The 9,288-nt window shown below is 36.2% G+C and overlaps 1 protein-coding gene and 1 non-coding gene across 4 annotated transcripts in view; both read left to right on the top strand.

Annotated features, from left to right (window-relative positions):
- Positions 1-9,288, top strand: part of LOC116848090 (transport and Golgi organization protein 2 homolog) — a 121,919-nt gene that overhangs the window by 58,119 nt on the left and 54,512 nt on the right. The window lies entirely within an intron of this gene.
- Trnas-gga lies at positions 7,258-7,331 on the top strand. Its single transcript has one exon. It is a non-coding gene; the product is annotated as a tRNA-Ser (tRNA).

The raw sequence follows: 9,288 nt of genomic DNA, 5'->3' as shown, positions 1-9,288 counted from the left end.
ATATAAATTTAAATGTGCAATAAAATAACAAATTTTTTAGAATTTAATTCTAATTTTGTAGAGTTCCAGCTATTTGGTAAATGCCACTTAGAATAATATTTAATTTATTAGGTTATTGCAAATAAAATGGCTCTTAACAAACAACAGTTATATAATTGTTAGTTATAACAAAATAAATTCGCACTAAATAAATTTTCCACATATCAGTAAACGTTAGATATTCCTGGAATATTCCGTTTGTTTTCCAGAAGTTCCGTATATACCGGAATATCCCTTACGGAAAAAACTATTGAGTGCGCAATACTTAGTATTGGTTAATACTAAATTGGCCAATACTTTTTTTTGGCAATACTTGTGAATTGATAAATACTAAGTATTTATGAATACTGAAAAATAGTATTGAGTGCGTAATATTTAGTATTTGTTAATACTAAATTGGCCAATACTTTTTTGGGGAATACTTAGTATTGATGAGTACTAAAAAAAGTATATACGTGGAATATTGTTAAAATATACTATCCCTCACAGCACATTAATATTGATTTTAAATAAAATAGCTCTTTTATTTTTGATTTTTCACTATTTTCACACCTGAAAATTTACTAGTCGGATGTAAACTCGAGACCTCAGATACTTCCAAGTTCCTAGTCTATCTTGGCTGCTGCGCTATTAGGATCAACTGATACTGAGTGTTTTTATTATGCCCATATGCAGCCGAAGCACTAATTATAATTTTCTTATAATATTATTTAGTATAACCACAAAAATAAACTATTTATAGTTCTAATATTTCATATAATAAAAAAGAAATCAGAAATATATAGTGTCCTGTACAAGGCGTCCAAAAAGAAAAATATAAGTAGAACAGAAATATAAGTAGAATATTTGTTTAAAAATAAAAAAATATTGTATAGGTCATTTTTCAAATAACCACATAAAATTTCGAGTTATTAAATAAAATAGATGGACAAATCAAAACGCGCGACGCTGCAGGCGGGACTTATGGCTCCTGCCCACAGGAGCCAATACAGGACATACGACTCGCCGTAATCGGCGAAGAAAATGGACGAGCGCACACGTACGGACGCACACACGGAGTTATCCATTTCCGTATGCCAAATCGCCTACTTCTCTGGCCTATAAGATAGGCCCGCGAGCAATCGTCCATTTTTTTCGCCGGCCGCGGCGAGCCGTATGTCTCGCCTGCCGCGTCGCCGTGCTCTGATATGCACAAATATTTTAATTAATATCTCGAAATTTTACGTAGTTGTTTGAAAAATGACCAATACAATATTTGTTTACTTTTATCTGTTCTACCTATATTTTTCTTCTTGACGTCTTATGCGGGATGCCCTGGCTGCGTTCCGAAATTCATTGCCAGTACTGAAAATCTATAGTTCATGTCACGTATATTATAGAATTTCAGCATTGGCAATGAATTTCGGAACGCAGCCCCTGTATGCATAAAATATTTATATAAAATATGTTTACCTAAATGTTGATGTGCGCGCTTGCAGTGAGCGCATAGAAGCCGGCTTAGCTCCGCGGGGATCACTGGGAGACGGGTGTGGTGCGTCAATGAGTTGACTTCGTTGTCCCAATTAACAATTTATTGAAAGAGAGACTTCCGGATCGGTCGTCGCCGTTGGTCGCACCTTCCGTCTTCGCTGGGCGGACGCGCTCGAATCGTCGAACAATGTTTTTTGTCGCAGAGAGGTCTTCGCGGACGGAAGACTTCGGAGGTCGCTTTCGCGATACAAGAATTGAGAGCCTGACTCGCTCCGGTCGGCAGCTTTAGACTTCGCGAAACTGAGATGCGCCTGATGAGACGTCAAACGTTTTAACTTGAGAGAGTGTCGCACGAGTTAGATCGCCCGTTATAGAGAGACGGAGCTTTTATCTCCGCAGTTTCAAAGCTGGCGATCGGTGATTGGTTCGGCCTCGCGACACATCGAGATGACTTTCCTTTTTCGTTGTTGATTTATTAGAGCTTTGATTTCGCGATCCGAGTTTAGATTGCCATAGCAACCAGCTAGCAAACAAAATAGATCGAAGAGTCGCGAGACCGAATGTTTACCGGCGACGCGGGTCACAGGTAGCACGTACAGAAATCTGTATATCATCGACTTCTCGAAAATTCTAAATAGAATCTTCGAGAAGCCTAGGTCGATCGATTCGAGGGAATCGCGAACGGCGACAAGGTTTTAGTAAAATATGAGGCGAGTCCCGAACAGTTGACATTACAAAACATTACAATTTAAGGGGTAATGCCACTCTAGAGCTCGAAAAAAAGACGTTTCTTTGATAATTTTTAACGGAAATACAATAAAGAAAATGGAAAATCTATCTATAGTTTATTATACATGTTTCGAAGTATATAAAAAAATTCTTTATTAATATTTATACACAAAATGGCGGCTATATTATAAAAGACTCGAGACCTCCTCTCGCCGAAGGGGCTTCACGGCCAGAAAGGTTACTCCCACAATTTTTAATCTAGAACAAAAAACAAAAAATTTTTTTAAAACTATATATAATTGACTAGAGACTGACGTAGGGGATTTTGAATTTGAATATTGAATTTTGAATAAGTAGTGCTTATTTGAAAAAAAAATCCATTTTTCGGTAAAAAATTTCAATGTAAATTGTTTATAACAAAAGAAGTTGACAAAATATCAAAAAAACCCTACGTCAGTCTCTGCAGAATCTAATTACGATGCTACTGTGCAAATTTGAAATAAATCGGTCAAAAACTTTTCGAGTTTTGTTTCCGGCCAATTTGAAAAACATTGTTTCGAGAAAAACCCGTTTAAAGTTTTAAGTACTAAAAACGTAATAAATTTTTTTATATACCTCTAGTCGGCAATGCCTGCACCGTAGATTTCACCTTCCATATCAAAATCCTCGTGCTCTGCATCTTTCCTGGCTGATTTTAATGACGTCCTGGCCTCTTTCGCAGCATCAGATAATGAAAGCTCCGAAAACTTAATACGGTGAGCATCGGTCTCCAAGCAGTAATTATAACAGTTATGTCCAATAGTCAAGCCTAGGAGTTTCATAACTTGCATTATACTCGATATTCCGTCATTGTATATGCACACAGCTAAATTTGCAACTGTGTCAATCACAATTTTGCCGCTGGAAACAGATTTTGGAGCCATACGAGAGCGTTGAAACTTTCGTTGCTATTTTGTGTAAAACTGCCGATGCATCGCTCAAGCAGATCATCACTGCTCAGTTTTTCATAAATAGGCTTAATGGCTTGAAAAACTTCATCACGAAGGGCTGGCTTATGTTTGTATTCATGCAACTTATTTTCAGCCTTAGCCTTTTGCCACGAGCACCACGAATCTTCTCCGGACGGGCATTTATCGTGCTGCGGTTTTCATCTGTTTTCATCGATAGCTTGTGATACAGTGTTCCCCAGATTGCTTCTCTCATTTTCTGCACTAAATCATGATCCCGGCGTATTGCTAATCCATAATGAATGGATAGTTCATCCATAAGTTTGCCAGTTAATTTTCCCTTTCCGCTAAGACCTTTTGTATTTTTTTTACATTTCGAAGATGTGTACCCATTCGCTTTTGGACGTGATCGATACATTCTTTTTTAAAAACTTCCTTATTTTCAGCAGTCTGTGCTTCGAAAAGAGCTTTAAAAGTCTTTGAATCCCCATCTCCTACATAGTTAATATATTTAATATTATTTACAATTTCCGATCGTTGAAACATTTCTATAACAGCATCGACTTCCATTTTCCCCGCCGAGCCTTGGTGATTCGATTGACATTGGCTTCTATGTGTTTCCAATCACTCTACATATTCTTCAGTGTCACTCTTTTTTTTCCAAAATTCACAAGATTTATAGTATTTTGATTTCACAACAATATCAAGCACTTTGCTGATAAACAAACCAATAAGTGTCACCAATCCGAACAGAGACGAAAAACCGCGCTTTCTCCACGATCCATCGCCTGAAACCGTAATATCATTCGTTTGTCCGCTTTCAATATATTTTTCATTCTCTTCTTGTGCAGCTTTACGCATGCTATTTTTGCAAACAGTTTCCGTTGCATTACAAATTGTGTGAATAAGTCTATCATAAAAAGAATGAAAAATCGGCCGAGGGAGATCCATAAATGCGCAAAACTTTTCTATTCCATTTAGTCCGATTCCTAATAATCGCATTGCTAAAATCATTCTACGATTTAGTTCATATGATTTGTCTACGAATGGACAATTAGGAATAATAATTTGTTCACAATTATCACAAGAAAATACAATTTTAAAACCTAAACCACGTCTCCCACTTTCGGTAAATTTTATGTTTGATTTACATGTTTTGCACACTAAAACATTAGAAAGAATATTAAAAACTGCTACAAAATTTATCAGTCGATAGTCAAATGCCTCATCTACTTTAACTTCCTTATTTGATTCTTCTGCCTGCTTTAATTTTTTCGCAGATATGCTGACGCTCTCCGGCTCCGGCGTCTCCAATTCATAGCGGTTCAACGGTCGTTTGCTGGAAATCTTTCGCCTTTTCATATATCCGCTACTTTGCTTCGTTCCTTTTTTTCCAGGATGCACAGGAGTACTCATTATTAAATATTACTAAACTTTTGAATATAAGTTATGAAAAAACTACAAATCAATCAAATTTACAAGCGTTCACTGTCGAGCACTGTTTTCTCAACGGTTTTTTAACCTTCACTAATATCAGAAAGAAATCTGAGAGCGGCAGGCACTCTACAGGCATTCTATAGGTACCCTGAAAACTTTCCTTTTCATTATCCCGTTTGGTAAGACTATTAAATAGGTAGAAACTCGGAACGCTCCACACATCGAGTTATCGATCGAGCGGTGACGTGCCATAGAGTGGCAGTTTCGGTTTGAAAACAGGTACTTAAAATTCCTTTCGCCCTACGGGATTAAGTGTACATCATTTTTAAGACTCTAACGCATCATTTAAACGCAAAAAAAAAATCGATTTTTTGAAAATTCTAGAGTGGCGTTACCCTTTAAAAAAATATTTAAAGAAACATTCTTAACACGTTAAAAATAATGGAATAAATTCTCTTTTTTTAATTAAAAGTACGTTTTTTAACGTATTTTAACGTTTGAAAAAATGTTTTGTTTTCTAATATTTAATAAACGTTTATTTTAACATTTAGAAAATATTTGTTATATATTAAATGTTAACACTTAGAAAAATATTTTTTAAATATTAAAATAAATGTTTATTAAATATAAAAAAACAAATATTCTTCGAAACGTTAAAAAACATTTTTCTAATGAAAAAAAGAATTTACCCTATTATTTTTAACGTTTTCAAAATGTTTTTTTAAATGTTTTTAAATGCTTTATAAATATTGCTTGATATAATGAGTATTTAAGTATTGACCAATACTAATTCGCAATATTCAGTTTTCATCAATACTTAATTACATCAATATTTAAGTATTGACAACTACTAACTCTCAATACTCAGTACTCATCAATATTTAACTCACTTAGTATTTCAGTATTAACCAATACTAACTTTCAATACTCAGTATTGACCAATACTTAACTCACTCAATATTTCAATATTGACCAATACTAACCCAGATAGCCAAACCTGCACGAACAGATTTCGAGCAGAGCTTGCTATCAACTTTTGATGGCAAATAAATAACAAATTTGATGCAGGATCTGTTATATCAAATCTTGCTGCCAAATTGCCGCCAGATATGCGGCAGAATTTTGTTGTCGGAAAATTACTGCAGATTTGCAGCAAAAAACGCGCAGAGCTTGTAGCGATTTGATGGCAGATTGGCGGCAGAAACCGCGCAGATCTTACTGCGCTGCAGGCTTTGTGCGGTTTTTGCTGCAAATTTGGCAGCAATTGCCCGACAGCAAGATCTGTCGCCAAAACCGTAGCCTAATGTAGACATAGATGGCTATGGTTTTGCTGTGGGTTTTTGATCAAATTTGCTGCCAATCTGCGCGCAGTCTGCGCTCAATTTGCTTACTAGGAACTTCGAAAACTCAGTATTACAACTTGAATATTAAATATTATAACTTCAATACTTAGTATTGAGTCTCAATAGTTTTTTTCCGCAAAGGTTTAAAGGAATGTTCACAAAATGTTCAAATAATAGTGAAATATCTAGAATATTCCATGAACATCCCATGAACATACTTATATGTACAATATTCAACCATAATAACACAGAGATGGATAGAAGTTCATAGAGAATTTTAAAGAACATCTAAAGAATTAAAAAAATGAATATCCGAAGAATTACCTGAGTTTAATTTATTCTAAAGTATTCCTCAGAAATTTATCATAATGAATATTTTGGAAATTATTACTTGAGATATTCTGAGAATTCTTGAGAAATTACTATATTAGTTAAACCGAAATAATAGAAAGCTCCTTGAAATAGATTAACTAAAGTGAGATTTGATACGGCACATAAGGAGCAAGCACGGATGTCTTAGTGCTATTAAATACTAATATTACTTTTTAATATTAATATGATTGTGGGAGGATAAAATTGTCCAGTATGTTAAACGCACGTATCGAAATTGTTCGATTATCGTACACGGAGAATCGGGTGTATATCAGTTGGACATGGGGCAATTGGACACAGTCCAATCACAAGTCGCTGTTCCAAGGGACCCTACAAATGTCTCTAATCATACGGTGCTGTGATTGGCTGTGTCCAAATGCACCGTGTCCAAGTGCACCGCTCCCGGAGAATCAACCTTCCATACTTAGACCGATCCTTGAGTCCCAATTTTTTATATATATTTTTTTTATAAAAATATTTTTTATAAAAATTTTTTTTTATAAAAATCCCAAACCCCCCCAATAAACCGATGATTCAAATAGATTCCTTATATATGTTGCGAAAAAACTGCCTCCGCCAGGACTCGAACCTGGAACCTCCCCACTTTCTGGGCAGGACGCGTTTCCATTCGGCCACCGAGGCTTCGACAGTAATCTCGCAACAATGTTTATAAATTCTCTAAGATGTAAGTTGAGAGAAAAAGAACGAAAGAGTCGATCTCGTAAGAGATGTTATTATACGAGAGAGAGATAGCATATCCTTCCTGCCGATGCTTAAGATAAACCGAAATAATAGAAAGCTCCTTGAAATAGGTTAACTAAACTAAATTAACATCTCTTATGAGATCGACTCTTTCGTTCTTTCTTTCTCGACTTACATCTTAGAAAATTTATAAACATTGTTGCAAGATTATTGTCGAAGCCTCGGTGGCCGAATGGAAAGGCGTCCCGCCCGGAAAGTGGGGAGGTTCCAGGTTCGAGTCCTGGCGGAGGCAGTTTTTTCGCAACATATATAAGGAATCTATTTGAGTCATCGGTTTATTGGAGGGTTTGGGATTTTTATAAAAAAAAATATATATATCAAAAATTGGGACTCAAGGAACGGTCTAAGTATGGAAGGTTGATTCTCCGTATACGATAATCGAACAATTTCGATACGTGCGTTTAACATACTGGACAATTTTATCCTCCCACAATCATATGAATATTAAAAAGTAATATTAGTATTTAATAGCACTAAGACATCCGTGCTTGCTCTTTATGTGCCGTATCAAATCTCACTTTAGTTATATTAGTTAATTTCATTTATTATATGGTATTGTTGCATTAGACAGATATTCCTTATAATAAGCGTTGATTTATACATTTATATATAAATTTAATTAATTAAATTAAATTATATTTTATTTGGTAAGATAGATTTTTTCTTTTTTTTTAATTTTATGCTCTTTTATAATAATTCGAATTTTATAATCTCTTATGACTTTGTCTATTTAATAACAGCAATAAAAAAATTTTACAATAAATATTTTAAGACCGAAATGGAATGTGTGGTGTTTCGTAGACCTCACCTCACTAGTTAAGGTTTAAATTAATAATAAAAGTACGAAAAATATAATTTTTACTAAAATTAAGTCATATTATAAAAAAATTATATTACTGTGTTAATTGCAACATATATAGACAAACTGTAAGACGTTTATATCGATCGAAGAAGTAGTGTAGCGTCTAAAGCAATAGGCTGTGATAATCCAAAGGTGCCGCCTCAAATCCAAGTTCGAATCCCAGTGTTAGTAAGAACTTTTAAGTGTGTAATAACATTTGGAATCAAGTAATCTTAAATTTCAAGTAAAGTCAGCAAACGTTGATTGGATTTTTATGTCAACCAATACGCCAACATTTGTAAAAAAGTGGAACATTTAGCGTTTATTTGAGTCTTCCTTGAACATTCTGTAAATATTCCGGAATGTTTTGGGACATTCTTGGGATGATAATTTTGGATTTGTGGAACATATTCCAGGAATATTCCAGGAATATCTAGTGTTTACTGGCATAACGCGTTACATAACAGTTACATTTCACATAGCAAAAATTGATCCTAGATATTCAGTCGATGTATCACGAGGGATTTAGTGATATCTAGAACGCGTCCATAAAAACCAAAATATATACATAGGATGTACCGAGGACATCTCTCAAGCAACAGCAAGTCGACTGTCGGCCGGCAAAAAGCCGGCACAAAAAGTCTAAAGTCTACTGCAAAACCTGACTGATTGCCGGCTGCTAGTCGATTAACAGTTGAGAAATATCCCGATAATTGCCGGCTATTAGGAAGCCATTGCAGCAGACTAAAAGCCGGCTCTTTCTTGGCAATTCCGCTCCTCCGCCTCCGCCTCCCCTCTCGCCTGCGCTCAATCCTTTCGTGGTCTCGAAAGTTCGGTAGCCGTGATTATTATTATTCGAGACTTTTCTTCTCGCTGGCGTATTTCGTGGCCTTGATCCAGCGGTATTGTTTCCCGTCTCAGCTGAGTGGGCCCCCCCTGGCCCCTCGAAAAACGCCAAGCTGAAAATGTAAACAGTGCGACAGCTCTGGCTCTCGTCGTGACGGTGACAATTATCGCGTTGCCGAATATTCGTGAGCGATCGAATATTTCGACACGCGATAGACGATTCCAGAATGTTCTCTGTTCGATAGCGATCGAATTTTCGAGAACGATTCTGGGAATCGGCGGAAAAGAAAATCGATACTTAGATCAGGAGCGCAATCACCTGAGCGGTAGCGGTGGTGGTGTAAGCGGTGTTCTTTCGTCCCACGGCGTTCCTGGCTTCTCTCCTCTTTGCGGGTCGGCCAAAAGGGGAGCCTGGGGCACAGAACTCGGGGCGCGATGACCTCTCTATCTGCTCTACAAACTTTTTGAAATGTTTAACTGGCGGCGGAAGCCGGCGTACGCG

Source organism: Odontomachus brunneus, unplaced genomic scaffold (assembly GCF_010583005.1).
Source record: "Odontomachus brunneus isolate Ranch 3 - 2012 unplaced genomic scaffold, Obru_v1 Obru_scaffold_089, whole genome shotgun sequence".
Taxonomy (NCBI): Eukaryota; Metazoa; Arthropoda; class Insecta; order Hymenoptera; family Formicidae; genus Odontomachus; species Odontomachus brunneus.
This window is presented reverse-complemented; position numbering and strand designations above follow the sequence as displayed.